The 14144-nt window shown below is 34.8% G+C and overlaps 1 long non-coding RNA gene across 4 annotated transcripts in view; it reads left to right on the top strand.

The window, feature by feature from the left end:
- Positions 1-3380: 3380 nt before the first annotated feature.
- LOC147916463 (uncharacterized) overlaps positions 3381-14144 on the top strand; it is a 255346-nt gene continuing 244582 nt past the window's right edge. For 2 of the 4 annotated variants that reach the window (XR_015552927.1, XR_015552931.1), the window contains exon 1: positions 3381-4668. This is a non-coding gene — a long non-coding RNA (uncharacterized LOC147916463). The remainder of the gene's footprint in view (positions 4669-14144) is intronic. The other 2 variants (XR_015552928.1, XR_015552932.1) reach the window with 2 other exon arrangements.

Genomic DNA, 14144 nt, shown 5'->3' with positions numbered 1-14144 from the left:
TAAACAAATTAAGAGATGCTAATAAAAAATTACCTATAGATATGCTTTGTGAATTTACTTTAGTCAAAGTGTCGTGTCTGACTTAAGCGCTGTGTATGTCACTTAGAGTTGAGAACCCTGAATCCAAGCTTACCTTAGGATTTTATTCTCGTGAACAACTTCTGAAATAGAGTACTTATTATAACTGGTAATTACACACACACACACACACACACACACACACAATAGTGATAAAGATTCTAGAAATTCTAGAAAGATTCTAGAATAGAAATAGAACACTTATACGGGACCTCAAATTATATAATGGTGTGCTGTGTCATCATACTGAATACACTTGCATTTTAGTTCTGGCTCTTTTAGAAAAAACATTGCCCAAAGTACTTAAACTTCTGAGTTTTTGGCCCAACTTAAAAGAATAATTACAAATGTAATGCATAGGTGAAATAGAATCACATTCGTCTGAGTTTCACTTTGCCTTATCCATTTTAAATTACTATGAGTTGGACTTACCCAAACTGTAGCCATAAAAAAGACAAAACAGGGGCCGGCCCCGTGGCTTGGCGGTTAGGTGCGTGCGCTCCGCTGCTGGCGGCCCGGGTTCGGATCCCGGGCGAGCACCGACACACTGCTTCTCCGGCCATGCTGAGGCTGCGTCCCACATGCAGCAACTAGAATGGATGTGCAGCTACGACATACAACTATCTACCGGGTCTTTGGAGGAAAAATAAATAAATAAAATCTTTAAAAAAAAAAAAAAAAAAAAAGACAAAACACTCTCACAAGCTGAAAAACATTGTAAATTACAAAAATTATATGGTGCCCATATTTAACTAACTTTAAATTATTGTGGGTTTGGCTTCGAAGTATTTTTAGCATATTTAACTTGTACAAGATTTAGATGCTTTGCGGAGGTGTAATAAAAGATGACAGGTTAATTAAATATTGGAGATACGCCAAAACACAGATACCTCCTCATCACAGGGTTCAGCAGGTGCCTCCATCCCAAGTGTTATATCTCAGTTGTAGGTAAGTTCACAAACTAATTAGGATCATGCTGGATGATTGGTTATTAACTTACTTGAATAATTTGGTATTCAGTGTTTAGGAAAATTAGCATGAGATAACTCTGGAGTAGCATGCAAATATTTATTAATGAAGTTAGTATTAACCCACACAAGCACTGTGTTTGTTGCTTTCAAAATTTCACTTAAAATGAGCATCAGTAGCACGTAGGGGAAACAGATACAAAAATCTCTCTCACAAGAAGTAACCCAACAAAAATCTAAGAGAACATGAATTCCTAAATTTCCAATTGTGTGGTTAAAGAGTTAATATATCATGTAGTTAGCTGTCTGCATATCATTAGTTTCTTGGTGATTTTTTTTAATAGACTGAATAATCTGAGTTACAATCATGCTTATACTAGAGTTTCAGAATTTTAGGAGCTTTCTAGTAATTCCCTAGTAATGTATTGCCTGGGTCAGATTATAATCTCTGCTTATATTTTCCTTTTCATCTGCTTCTACACTCCCATCTCTCCACTAAACTAAGACCTTCTTGAGGACTGCTATCTTTTATGTTTATGTCTATCACTAGAATCTAGAATCAGAATAATTATAGAAGAAACATTAAATATTTAAGAAAAATTAATAACAGATTACATACATTAATTACAGATTGTATGCTTAAATTTATAACTTTTATTTATATTATTGTGATTTATAATTAATAACAGATTATATAAATTGAATTTTAAGGACATTGATTTCTTTTTGTGCCGAGCTCAATTGCCTGAAGGACTTTCAAATATCTCTTTATTTCTTACATAGAATCTCTTGTATATCATATTTCTGTGGATTTTCAGTGAATCACACACACAAACACATACTCTAAACACTGATTACATTTTCCGTAATATTTTCCTCTTTATTCTGAAATGCAGTCAAGTCTCATTTCTGTGGACCCAACCCATACCATAGTAGTGAATCTATATTAATAGAGCACTTTAAAATAATCATAAAATGAAAGAGTAAATCACACAAAAAGCCATTTATATTTTCTGTTTGGAATCTCTCCACTCAAAGACATGCATATTTTATAAGGGACTTGTAACCACACCAGATATTACAGAGAAAATTATGACTCTGCTTGACCATGTGTTACTAGACAAATGTACCAATTCTGGGTCCCAAAATGGTAAGATACAATTCAAGCCAACGTGAGAGAAATAGTAACAATTTGGAATAACATTGCTTGGTTTCCATTTGTCCACCTCTGAGTACACTATTAATTTTGTGGTTAAAGGGCTATTATAGAAAAGAACAGAATGAAGTAACTTTCAGCAGGTGCTAGGCAATATGTGCACACGATAAGCATCAGGGAGCCACCTGGGTTTATCTAACTCCAGCCAAATCAATCTCTTACCCAGCAATACAAGATGATTCAGACATACAGGGAGAGAGTGCACAGTATTGCGAGTTACTTACTCCTGAGGCAGTGATACAGATTAACTATTTGTGGTCTCTTTCCCTATGTATATATATATATACATGTAAATGTATATACATATTTATGATATATATTAACTATTTGTGGTCTCTTTCCCAATGTCTATATGTATATGTAAATATCTATCTATATAAACAAATATATCTGTATCTATATGGAACTATCAATCTGTATGGAGAGATATATCTCTATGTTTCTACACGTTTTCTTTAAAAGTTGAGATATCCTAAAAAGAATAAGCCAGGCTGGGTACATCAGGTGCAGCCTTTCTTTTCTTTTTTTAGTATTTCCTTAAAAAAAAAGTGTATTGTTCCCCAGGCAATAACAATCAATGAGCATTTATAGCTTGTTAATATTGTTGAGCATTGTAAATGGTGACTTAATCTGTGTAACTGGTGTCAGATTATATCGTTAATTTATTTGTTCAGCAAATATTCAGAGAGTTTAAGCTGTGTCCAAGAGTTACTGCTGTGTGGTACATGAGATTTAGCTAATTGTGCCTCAGTTTCCTTTCATTTATAAAATAGAAACACTAATAGTCCTACAAAATAAGATTGTTAGGAAGGTGTCATAAATTAATATGAGGAACGTTCTTAGAAAAATGTGTACCACTCAGGAAGCACTGAGTATGTGTTAAATTCTAGATTCCATGCTAAAATTTTTTTTGTGATTAAAGAGATCAGATCTGATTAAATCCTCTTATACTAAACTCTGAGGTTCTGTCCACACGATCTTAATTTATTAAATACTATTTTAGAGGAAAAGACATGTATTTACCAGGCATTAGAATATTTTTTACGTGAAATAATATTACTTTGATAGATGTGGACCTTTATCTTTGTCAAGGCATTCTTTGCAGTAGGAAAGATAACCATGAGAATTTTGAAGATTATGGCTTTGCCATTCAAACATTTTTTTTATTTTTTGGTCTTTTCTATTGTCAATAGCTTTTTTATTCCTCAGGTCCTAGAGAGGTGTCACACGTCTTCGACATCATGTCACAGGTGATAATGCTGTTTATAAACTAGAAGATCTGTGACAAATGGTTGATTATCAATATACAGTTTGCCTAACTTATAGAAGGTACAAGAAAACGTTAATATAAGGAATACAAATGCTATTTCCAGTTTCCCAATGAGTATTAAAGCTGAGCAGCTAATGTTGTCATCCTTGCTGAGAAGTAAGAGACTTGAGATATAAGACAGTTTATGATTTTTGTAAAATCATTAAGTTCTCTGGGCCATTGTGTTATTATTTTGAAAATGAAGATGCCGGTTTAGTAAGGTACTGTGGGAGATCAAGATTTGGCCACCCTGAAATCTATCTCTTTACCTTGGTTGTTTTCTCTAGGGACATTTGACCTCCCCCACTAACTGCCTAAAGAATTTGACGTGGTAACTCCTTCCTGGAACAGATCTATCATGATGGCTGTAAAGATAATGTAGGATAGAGGTTACAATAGAAAAGGCACCAACAAGCCCATCTTATCGGGAGTTCTGTCTCTCTGGCCACATTCTCTGGGTGACCCTGCGAAGAGTTGCCAGACAATCATTTACATTTACAAGGGAAGTCTCCATTTGTAAAAGTATCTCCCTCTCTGTATTGGGAAGAGGGGGGATGAGCTCATTTCTAGAGACTTATCAATGTGGAAGGTGAGGCCTTGGGGCTGCATAATAAACCTTACTCTTGTTTACTGTGCTTTAGTGGTAATCTCCTGTAACTGACTCCCCCAACCCCCAAAATCCTCCTTTGTCATTGGCTAAACATGGTATTTAAGACGATAATTTCTCCTATTGTGTTGAGAAATGCAGTGTCCCTGCTTTCTCCCATGTATACATGTTATTAAACTTGGTATTATTTTTTCCTGCTAACCTGTCTTGTTAATTATTTGGCCAGCCATAAGAACCTTAAGGAAAAGGGCAGAGGGAGATTCTCCCTCTTCCCCCTACAGTTTTGGCGTAGTCGCCAGGATCCACACTGGCTGGCAAGTGGCCTTCTCTGGCTGGAAGACCTGCCTTCTCCCTGGACTACTGCAGATGATGAGATACGGGAACGCCTGACAAAAGCCGGAACGCCTGACAAAAGCCGGCAAAAAGGTAAGACTTCTTACCACGTCAGCCTCCCGGAATCTCTATCTGCGGAGTCCCGCGGAAGGAAATGGTGAGAATTTTTTCTCTTTCTAAATTTAGATTGGCAGGAGAAAATATTTGGGAAACTAGTTTCTTGTGCTTTTAGTGACTCTTGGTTTAAATTTGGTAGAGTACTCTTGGTTTTGATCTTGATCCCTTTTCCTCCCAGAGTAGTCTCTGTCTTGTTCTGTGTCCTGAGAAAACTTGGCTTTGTGACCAGTGGGAATATTCTCCTTGGTCTCCACCATACGGAAGGTACATTTACCGGGGTGCACCTTGGTGGCCAGTCGAGTAGACTGGGGTTCCGAACTGTCTCTTTGTCTGGCTGTGCCAAGATCTCAGGGGAGTTTGTCATAAAGGGCCCAGTCCATAAGGGCTTTTGTCGTCTTAACCTCTGTTGCTTGTTAGTGCTGGAAAAATCCCATTCCAGTATCGCCTGCCCCGTGTCACAGATTAGCGGGTCTGTGACTGGAGGCGTCCCACACTATTGTGAGAGACCGGAGACACCGTTTTCACTACATCATCCTTACCGCCTGTGCAACGAAGGTCTTTACTTTTTCTGAATATCTTTGGGAGTGAATTCTGTGGATCACGGGGGCTACATCATCTGCACCCTCACCAGGGACGCCTCTTGCGTCCATGGTAGATTTATTCTAAGCATGGAAAGTTACCTCCGGGTCTTTCCTTAAAAAGGCTTATTGGTTCGAGTCACTATCGGAATAAATATACAAATGAAGATCCTACTCGTCAATGGCCAGACGACGGATCCTTTAAATTGGGAAAACTTCTAAATTAGAGAAAAAAAAAAAAATTTTTTTTTGAGAGCTCTCACATAATTGTTTAATTGGTACCTAAGAAAAAAGGCCAAAAAAAGGAAGGGAAAAATTTGACTAGCCTTAAGACCTTGACTCAGGTTACAATTAAATTGAGAACATAGAAAAGTGTAAGTGTTGATAAGATTATAAAGGTTGGCATGTTTGAGCTAATTTTATATAAAGAGGTTACATCAACTTTGCCTGAGTATGTTTTAAAATGTCTGACTGGGAATGCTTCCCTTGTCCAAAATTAAAAGACCAAGACCTATTGGTAAAAATTTTAATGATAACTATGTTTAAAGGTATAAGAGGTGATGAAATTTACATAAAATTTTGTAGGAAAAAACTGATGTTATTTCTATTACAGAACTGGTTAACAAAAATAGTAATTTAAATGATGGCTAATTTTATCTAATGTCTTATGAAGTCTTATAGGCAATCTAAATAATTATTGGGAATAAGTAACTAAATAGTTGTGAAAAAGATAAATGTTAGATGAACTTTAAACAATAATTATGTGTTATGGTGGTTACAGCTTCCAAACTCTTTTTGGTGACTTAAAACTTTAGAGTTTTGCTAAAATTTTATGAAAAAAAATTCTCTGAGTATCATCATTTCCAAATAACATAAGATATTAGACATTGATTGCTAAATATATGTTTGTCTACTTTTGGCTTTTCATTACAGGAAAACTAAAAGGTGTTTTGGGTATATTGGTAAACATGTGTTTTATTAAAAGATTGTACTATAAAGTAACATATTTCTAGAAGTTATGAAGTGTTCATAAATTTTCCAATCCACAAAATGCTAATGTAAAAAAAAAAAAGTTTATAACTGCTTACTTAGTTTTTACTTAGAAGTCAAAGTCTATAAGAGTTAAAATTTCTAATTAATATATGTGATTGAAGCTACTAAAAATTAAGCAAAATATGTCTGTGTACAAAGAGAGTAAGATGTATAAAGAAGGAACAAAGAATGGAAATATTTTGTTTGGTTGATTAAAAAAGATAAATTTCTCCTCAAGTACTAGAAGGGAAAAGAAAGACATGGGACAAATTCTGAATATAAAAAAAAGTTATAGAAGGTTTGTGGAAGAGGAATTCTAGAAAAGGAGTTTTTGCATAGTCAAGTTGACTAAGATTAAAATAAATTTAATTAAGTAAATGAGTTTTAATAGCAGAAGTAAGCTGGTGCAAAATTGAAATTTCTCGTAAAAAGATAATTTTCTTAAACTTAATAAAGAGGTTATAAAAGATTTTTCTTTACCATTGAGTAAGTCTACCAAAAAAAAAAAAAACCTGTTAAAATAATTTCCTGTGTTCAAAAGACTGAAGTCTCTCTATTAAGGCTTTTTAGACTGTTAATGCTCTGTTTGCTTTGACTTTTTATATTTTTGACAAGCTCCCCAAAATTCATATCTTAAATAAAGTCTTTTTTTTACTTTTTTTCTATGAGAATTTTCAAAGGGCCCTAGAACTTCTCAAAGAAATTTGCTCTCTTCCTTTAAGGAGAAAGATACTAAACTTATTAGGCTGATTCAGTATGTTAAATTACATGGAAAGCATTGTCAGACAAGTGGTGATAAGTCTGCTTAGGTGGTATTATGTGGGTAAATGTTATTGATATAGGTATTTTAAAATTGTATAACATTACTGAAATTCTGATCTGTCCTGGTTATCAGTCATAATTCTGGTTATTATTTTCAAGTGTTGTATGTCACAAAATTAACCAAATTTCTTTGTCAATTGCCATTTTGAGGTCTTGTTGTTTACAGACATTTCTTTGCTCTAATACTTTTACAAAATGTTTCAACTTCAGAAAAATTCATGGAAAGGACTCTGACATTTACACTAAAGTACAGGCTTCTGATAAACTTTCTGATCATAAAACTGAACTGGGTAAAAAATTACAGAAATCTGATAGAGAGACTGATAACTTCATGAAGCTGCTAACAAAAAGATTGGGATCAAGAATAGATTACACAGGACTGAATGAACTGATTATAATTTTTATGATTTTTCATTTAAAGTATTGCTAAATTTTTAATGTTTTGTTTTTTCAGATTTAAAGAAAACTTTTTCTTTTCTCCTGAGCTAGCTATGACTTATAGCAATTTGGTAAATGATACTTTTGTAAGCAAAATTAAAGTATTTCTCTTTTTCTCTCTACCTGATCCCTCCAGAATTTAGAAACTCTTAGTAAGTGAATATTGTTGTTTTCATGGCAATATAGTTATTTACATAAGTTCAATAAGAATCTGTTCTCCTTATAACAGGACACAATTAGAAACACTAGTTATATTACCAAGGTTGTGACTAGAACATCATATTTGCGATATAACCATGCAGCTTTAGAGGAATGAAGATTGGACTTTATAGAATAAAGCCACGTGGAAATATTGGCCTGATACCTTATGTTCCAAGCAGCACTTACCAAGATAAGTAAAAAATGTCACTTATCTGGCAGGTACAAGAAACCTTGAAATATTTTGGGGAACCTCGGAAGAGAGGAATTCACCCAAATCTGTAGGTATTACAGGCAAAGTCTGATGACAAAATCCTTGGCTTGGAGGCCTTTAAAGTTAAATCTGAGATTCCTTATAAAAAGTTCCAGCAAAGCAGATTTAAAAGAGCCTATGTGATCAACTGCTATTCTTGCTGTACTTATGTAAATAATTGTGCCAACTCTATTAGAACTAGACTTATTTTACAAACTAGTTAGTTTTAATTTGGCTATCTTTGATAAAAATGAGGGTGATTTTAGAGAGAAAAATTATATTTCAGTAAAAACTATAGTATACATTTGCGGATATTAGATCCTAGTTTTGTTAATTGTCTTTTGAGGTTTTTGTTTTCTATCTGTTGACTGGACTAGATCCTGATTTCTTCTAGTCTCCTAAAATATCTGGCTACAGATCTCCAAACTAACGTTTTTGATTTTTTCCATCATTTCCATTTAAAATCCCTAAAAACTGAACCTGCCCTTTTTCCTGAAGCCTTACAAACTGAAGCTGATAGACTTGATATAAACTTAAGAGATGACCTGACGACACCATCAGAGACATTTAAACTGCAAAAGATGCTTTGACACTGACATCTAAAACCTTAACTAGCTGTCCTCTGACCTCAGAAACTGGTTTACAATTTGCTCCAACCATTAACCTTGTTTTTCTTTTTGTTTACATAGAAATGCTTCCATTAAATACTTGGTTGCTTGCTTCCATAGTATAGGGGTAACCTTGAGAGCCCACCTGCATCACCACCTTCCAAAATGAACTTAATTGAACTGATCTATTATCAGGACAAAAAAAATGTGTTCAGTGAGATGAAACAAACTACCAACTCAGCTTCTGGACTATAAAACTTCTTTAAGTTTCAAAAAGACTGTGAAACTTTTAGTTTCAAAGGCGGGACTGTGGGAGATCAAGATTTGGCCACCCTGAAATCTATCTCTTTACCTTGGTTGTTTTCTCTAGGGACATTTGACCTCCCCCACTAACTGCCTAAAGAATTTGACATAGTAACTCCTTCCTGGAACAGATCTATCATGATGGCTGTAAAGATAATGTAGGATAGAGGTTACAATAGAAAAGGCACCAACAAGCCCATCTTATCGAGAGTTCTGTCTCTCTGGCCACATTCTCTAGATGACCCTGCGAAGAGTTGCCAGACAATCATTTACATTTACAAGGGAAGTCTCCATTTGTAAAGGTATCTCCCTCTCTGTATTGGGAAGAGGGGGGATGAGCTCATTTCTAGAGACTTATCAATGCAGAAGGTGAGGCCTTGGGGCTGCATAATAAACCTTACTCTTGTTTACTGTGCTTTAGTGGTAATCTCCTGTAACTGACTCCCCCAACCCCCAAAATCCTCCTTTGTCATTGGCTAAACATGGTACTTAAGACGAAAATTTCTCCTATTGTGTTGAAAAATGCAGTGTCCCTGCTTTCTCCCATGTATACATGTTATTAAACTTGGTATTATTTTCTCCTGCTAACCTGTCTTGTTAATTATTTGGCCAGCCATAAGAACCTTAAAAAAAAGGGCAGAGGGAGATTCTCCCTCTTCCCCCTACAGTACCATTTAGCACTAACATGTTAGTATCTGTTTTGTATACTTGCCCTTTTACAATTTACTCCAGTAGGTGTGGAGTGAAAACCATTACTATCATTTCTCAGTCTTTATGTAGACAACCCTTATATAAAATTAAAAAGAAAAAAAAGAAGCTTGAAACATTCTAAATATTTTATAGTTATTTTAATATTTCAAACTACTTAAGGGAAGTTGCAGATACAAAAATTTCTGTTACTGTTCAACTGTAGGAGAGAAATGTTTAATTCTTTGGGATATCAGTCTAAGTTTTCTGAGTTTATTGTAAACAAGCTAAATACTTTCTTTGTAGGAAAAAAGTCAATAAAAATCCCAAGTGTAAAATGGTTGTGTTATCAAAGAGTGTGAATCAGATAATGCATCAATGTTTTGTTACCTAGTTCATCATTAGATCGATGCCTCCAAACGAAATTGATAAATTATTACAGATATTTTCTGAGCATGTGCACCTCCATTCTTCATTGTGCAAACTAAGTTGAAGAACATAAATTGGAAGAAACATCTTGAAAAATTGTATAAAGGTAGAATAGAACATTTTTTCTAGGCTAAAAAGTTTATTTAGAGAATACACATCAGTTTAGTTTTAAATCAATTTTATTACATAATGTGCTAAAGCAGTGAATGTTTTAAGCCATATTCATCCTTCTTTAGAAGGAAAATAATAAAAGGCTCATTTACAATTTAATTCTAATCCATTTGATTTGACAAGTTAAATGTGAGAATGTAAACAGAAAACCTGAAGGGAAGAGGAAAAATCTCTTTGGAAACAGGCTATTTTTCCTGCCACTATGTTAATATGTCAAGAGAAGGGTCTGAGCAACTTCGGGGTTAGAATGATTTATGGTGACTCATTCATTTTAATTATCCTTCTAAAGTTTTGAATAAACACTATTCAAAGTCTTTTAGTTTTTCTCTTTTGGTTAATGTACCTTTTATGAGAACGTTGCATTGTAATTAAGTGATCAAATTCAGGATCCTACAACAGAAAAAGCTATAAACTGCTTTTAGAATCAGGAAGTACAAAATCATCTCCTTTCCTCTGACATGATAAATTTTATAATTTGATTCATGCTCCTTTCACCTTCCTGTCTAGTTTCAAAAACAGACCTTAGGTAATGCTGAAGAAACAGAATGTGTGGAAAGCTTGAAGACACTAGAAACAAAGAGAAGATTATTTCTTGTTTGGATAAGGAAAGTCAACTGAGATTCAAGAAGAAAGACACTTGGCCATAGAGAAGAGGACAACAAAGAGAAACTCAAAAAAATTTTTGCTTATTTATTTCAACACTATAGAAGTTTTCAATTTTAATTTTGTTGCTTAAGATGAGCATCTGAACCACAAAGATCATTTATTTTCAGAAGTTGTCCAGGATTAGACATAATCATGCCTTTATGTGCTTCAAAATAACTTATTCCCCCAAGGAATCATGTTGAATAGAAGAGCCCTTCATCATCTGACACATTACTTTTTCTACTGAGCTTCCCAAGTGTGCACTCATATTCCCCAAAGTAAGATTAAAAACAATTTTATAAAAACATTTCTATGTCCTACATTATTCTAGTTTCTCTTAGGTATAAGCATTAAATTTCCCTAGTGCTTCTCACATTTCCAGATCTTATTCCAAAAGAGCACACAAACTAATTAAGAAAAATGCATTCACTAAAAAAAAATGGGCATTTTTTTATTATCTCACATGAGCACAATACTCTGCAAAAATTAGAGGCCTGCTTAGACCTGTTTTAAAAGCTTTGCCAATAGTAGTATAATATATATTGTTATGTATCAAGCGCTTAAATTTGAATATATACTTTAAAAACTAATTCCTACAAAGTTTGAGAGCCTAAAAAAAGGAAAGAAGTCCTTATAATGCTTGGAACATGTATTTCTGTAATTGTAAGGGCTGAATGAAAGATCCTTTACAAAGATAGGCTCAAAGTCCAGGAAAGCAACTCTAATTCAACTATCACTAATCCAAATGGGAGGAAGAGCAGAGAAAGGGATTCAAAAACATAGAATAAGGGGTTGGCGCAGTGGCGCAGCAAAGTCCACGCGCCCCGCTTTGGAGGCCTGGGGTTTGCAGGTTCGGATCCCGGGCACAGACCTATGCACCACTTATCAAGCCATGCTGTGGCCACATCCCATATAAAGCAGAGGAATATGTTAGCCCAGGGCCAATATTCCTCAGCAAATAAGAGGAGGATTGGCAACAGATGTTAGTTCAGGGCTAATCTTCCTAAAAAAAAAAAAAAAAAAATAGACTAAAATCCCTCAGGGGAAAAGAAACCATTGAGCTTTTAACAACTAAAAAGAGCTGCATACCATAAAAACTGAAGAAATGTGCTAATATCTGCAGGTATTTCAAAATGGAAAATATTTCTTACTTGCCTTAAGAGAAAGTGGTATTGGACCAATTAAGCAGTAGTCTGAATAACAGAGGTAGATGAGAGGCTAACTACTTTGCATTTCCTTACTGACTTTGGTGTGTGTGTGTGTATGTATCTATGTGTGTAAGCCCAAGTGTTTTTAAGAAAAATCAGAAGATGAAAAATTAAGATTGCATCTCGACCATCTATTTTATTTTCAAATATCATGCGTTGAAATGTGCCACTGCAAACCTCAAAGGATGTTTGTGTGGGATATGTTATGACAGTCTTCAACTCTGACAAGGCAATTGATTAAAAAGAAAGCTAAAGACATACATTATAAGCATGATTAGAGAGAGACTTATAGTTGGTTAATTTACACACCTTCCTTTCCATGTTTTTCCTTGTCCATATTGGCTCTAACATACTGTGGCCAGCCAAGGACTAATTTTCTCACCCCTCCTTAGGTATGGGTGAGAACATTGGAAAATTTACATTCAATGAAATTTGAACTGAAGGGATATGTGATACTTTGAAGCCAATGATTTTAATTATTTTCAAGCCTCTTTTTCTCATTTTAAGCTTACCTTTGTGGGTGTTGAGAATCCCAGGTGGGTATCCTCCAGTAAAACTAAGAAAGGCTGCTTATATAGTCTGTGAGTATTATGCCACTGGGAAAATTATTTCTTAAGTTACTACAATAAACTGTCTACTGATGTGACTTCCATGTACTATAACTACAGTATGAAGACCTGCTGCTTGATCTGACATTAGTTCTGAATTTCAGGTCTTGTGACAACTTTATTTCTCACTTTAATTAATAAAATTGTAATCTGTTTTTTTCCTTCAGTCTCCACTGTTTAGTTAGCATAAGACAGTCCCTCAGGGACTGATTATCTCTGAAAATGGAAAGAAGGGCATCTCTGAGCTTCCAAAGCAGAGAGCCAGATGCAGCCAGCCTTCCCTTTGATCATTTTATTATAATTTACATCTTCATTCATTCTAATGATTTCTAAAATGATATAAATGTATTTGTTTCTAAATAATCCATTTTTACAGCACCAGTTGAACAACCTCTGCCTTTCTTATAAAATATTGTTTTATTTTAAGTCAAATATGAAATTATATTGAGTACATATTGATCAGCAGGAAATTTGTCATACTGATACATAGAAATTTTTGAGATTATTAATGAATATATAAGTTGAGTATGATTAAAATTTTTTTAATGTATGTGTGGAATTCTGCATCTGGGTTTTATATTACTTGAGATCTTTTAGTAAATTTCCATATTTGGGAGAAGGTGTCATGGTGAGTGTGGTAGGCAGAATAATAAACCCCTAAAAATGTCCAAGCACAATCCTGGGAACCAGGGATTGTTACCTAACATGGCAAAAGGGTCAAAGGGTCTTTGTAAATGTGAATAGGTATATGGATTTTGAGACGGGAAATTATCCTGGATTATCCAGTTGGGCCGAATCTAATCACATGGGTCCTTAAAAGCAAACACGGTTCCTGGCCGAGGCGAGACATAGATGTGACAATGGAAGAAGGGTCCAAGAAATGCAATGGTGCTGGCATTGCCCATGATGGAAGGAGAACACAAGCTAAGGGATGTGGACAACCTCTAGAAGCTGGAAAAGGCAATGAAACACATTCTCCCCTAGAGCAGTCAGGAAAGAACACAGCCTTGTCGACGCTCTGAGATCTCTATGGGACTTCTGACCTACAGAAATGTAAGATAATAAATTTGTGTCATTTAACCTGCTAAATTTGCGGTAATTTGTTATGGCAGTGATAGAAAACCCATAGTGAATGGTTTATGTAAGACAGAAATTATAAGATGATGATACCTGTGAAGGTGTCTTGTAATCATGCAGATGAAGGACAAGGATGAAACAGAAGAACTCTCAGAACCAACTGCACAAAGGGAGCATGTTATTGAGTTCATTATGGTGCTTCCACTGCTTAATATTGACCTTTAAATGAACAGTGTCACTTGTACACAAAGGACACTCTTAATAGGACAAAGATCTTATAATCGGAAGTTTGGGAAGAGGATTGAGGTGAAGGATCTTGTGTGGTTAAGAAAGAGGTACAGAACGTAAAAAAATTTAAATTAGGGTGTCAGTCTGTTTTTTCTCTCAGTGATATTCTGACAAACAGTGACAATAAATTGTGTCCATAAATCCAATTAAAAGGAATCTGGACGAGGAAGC

Source organism: Ceratotherium simum, chromosome 8 (assembly GCF_057802395.1).
Source record: "Ceratotherium simum simum isolate JZ-2026a chromosome 8, ASM5780239v1, whole genome shotgun sequence".
NCBI lineage: Eukaryota > Metazoa > Chordata > Mammalia > Perissodactyla > Rhinocerotidae > Ceratotherium > Ceratotherium simum.
This window is presented reverse-complemented; position numbering and strand designations above follow the sequence as displayed.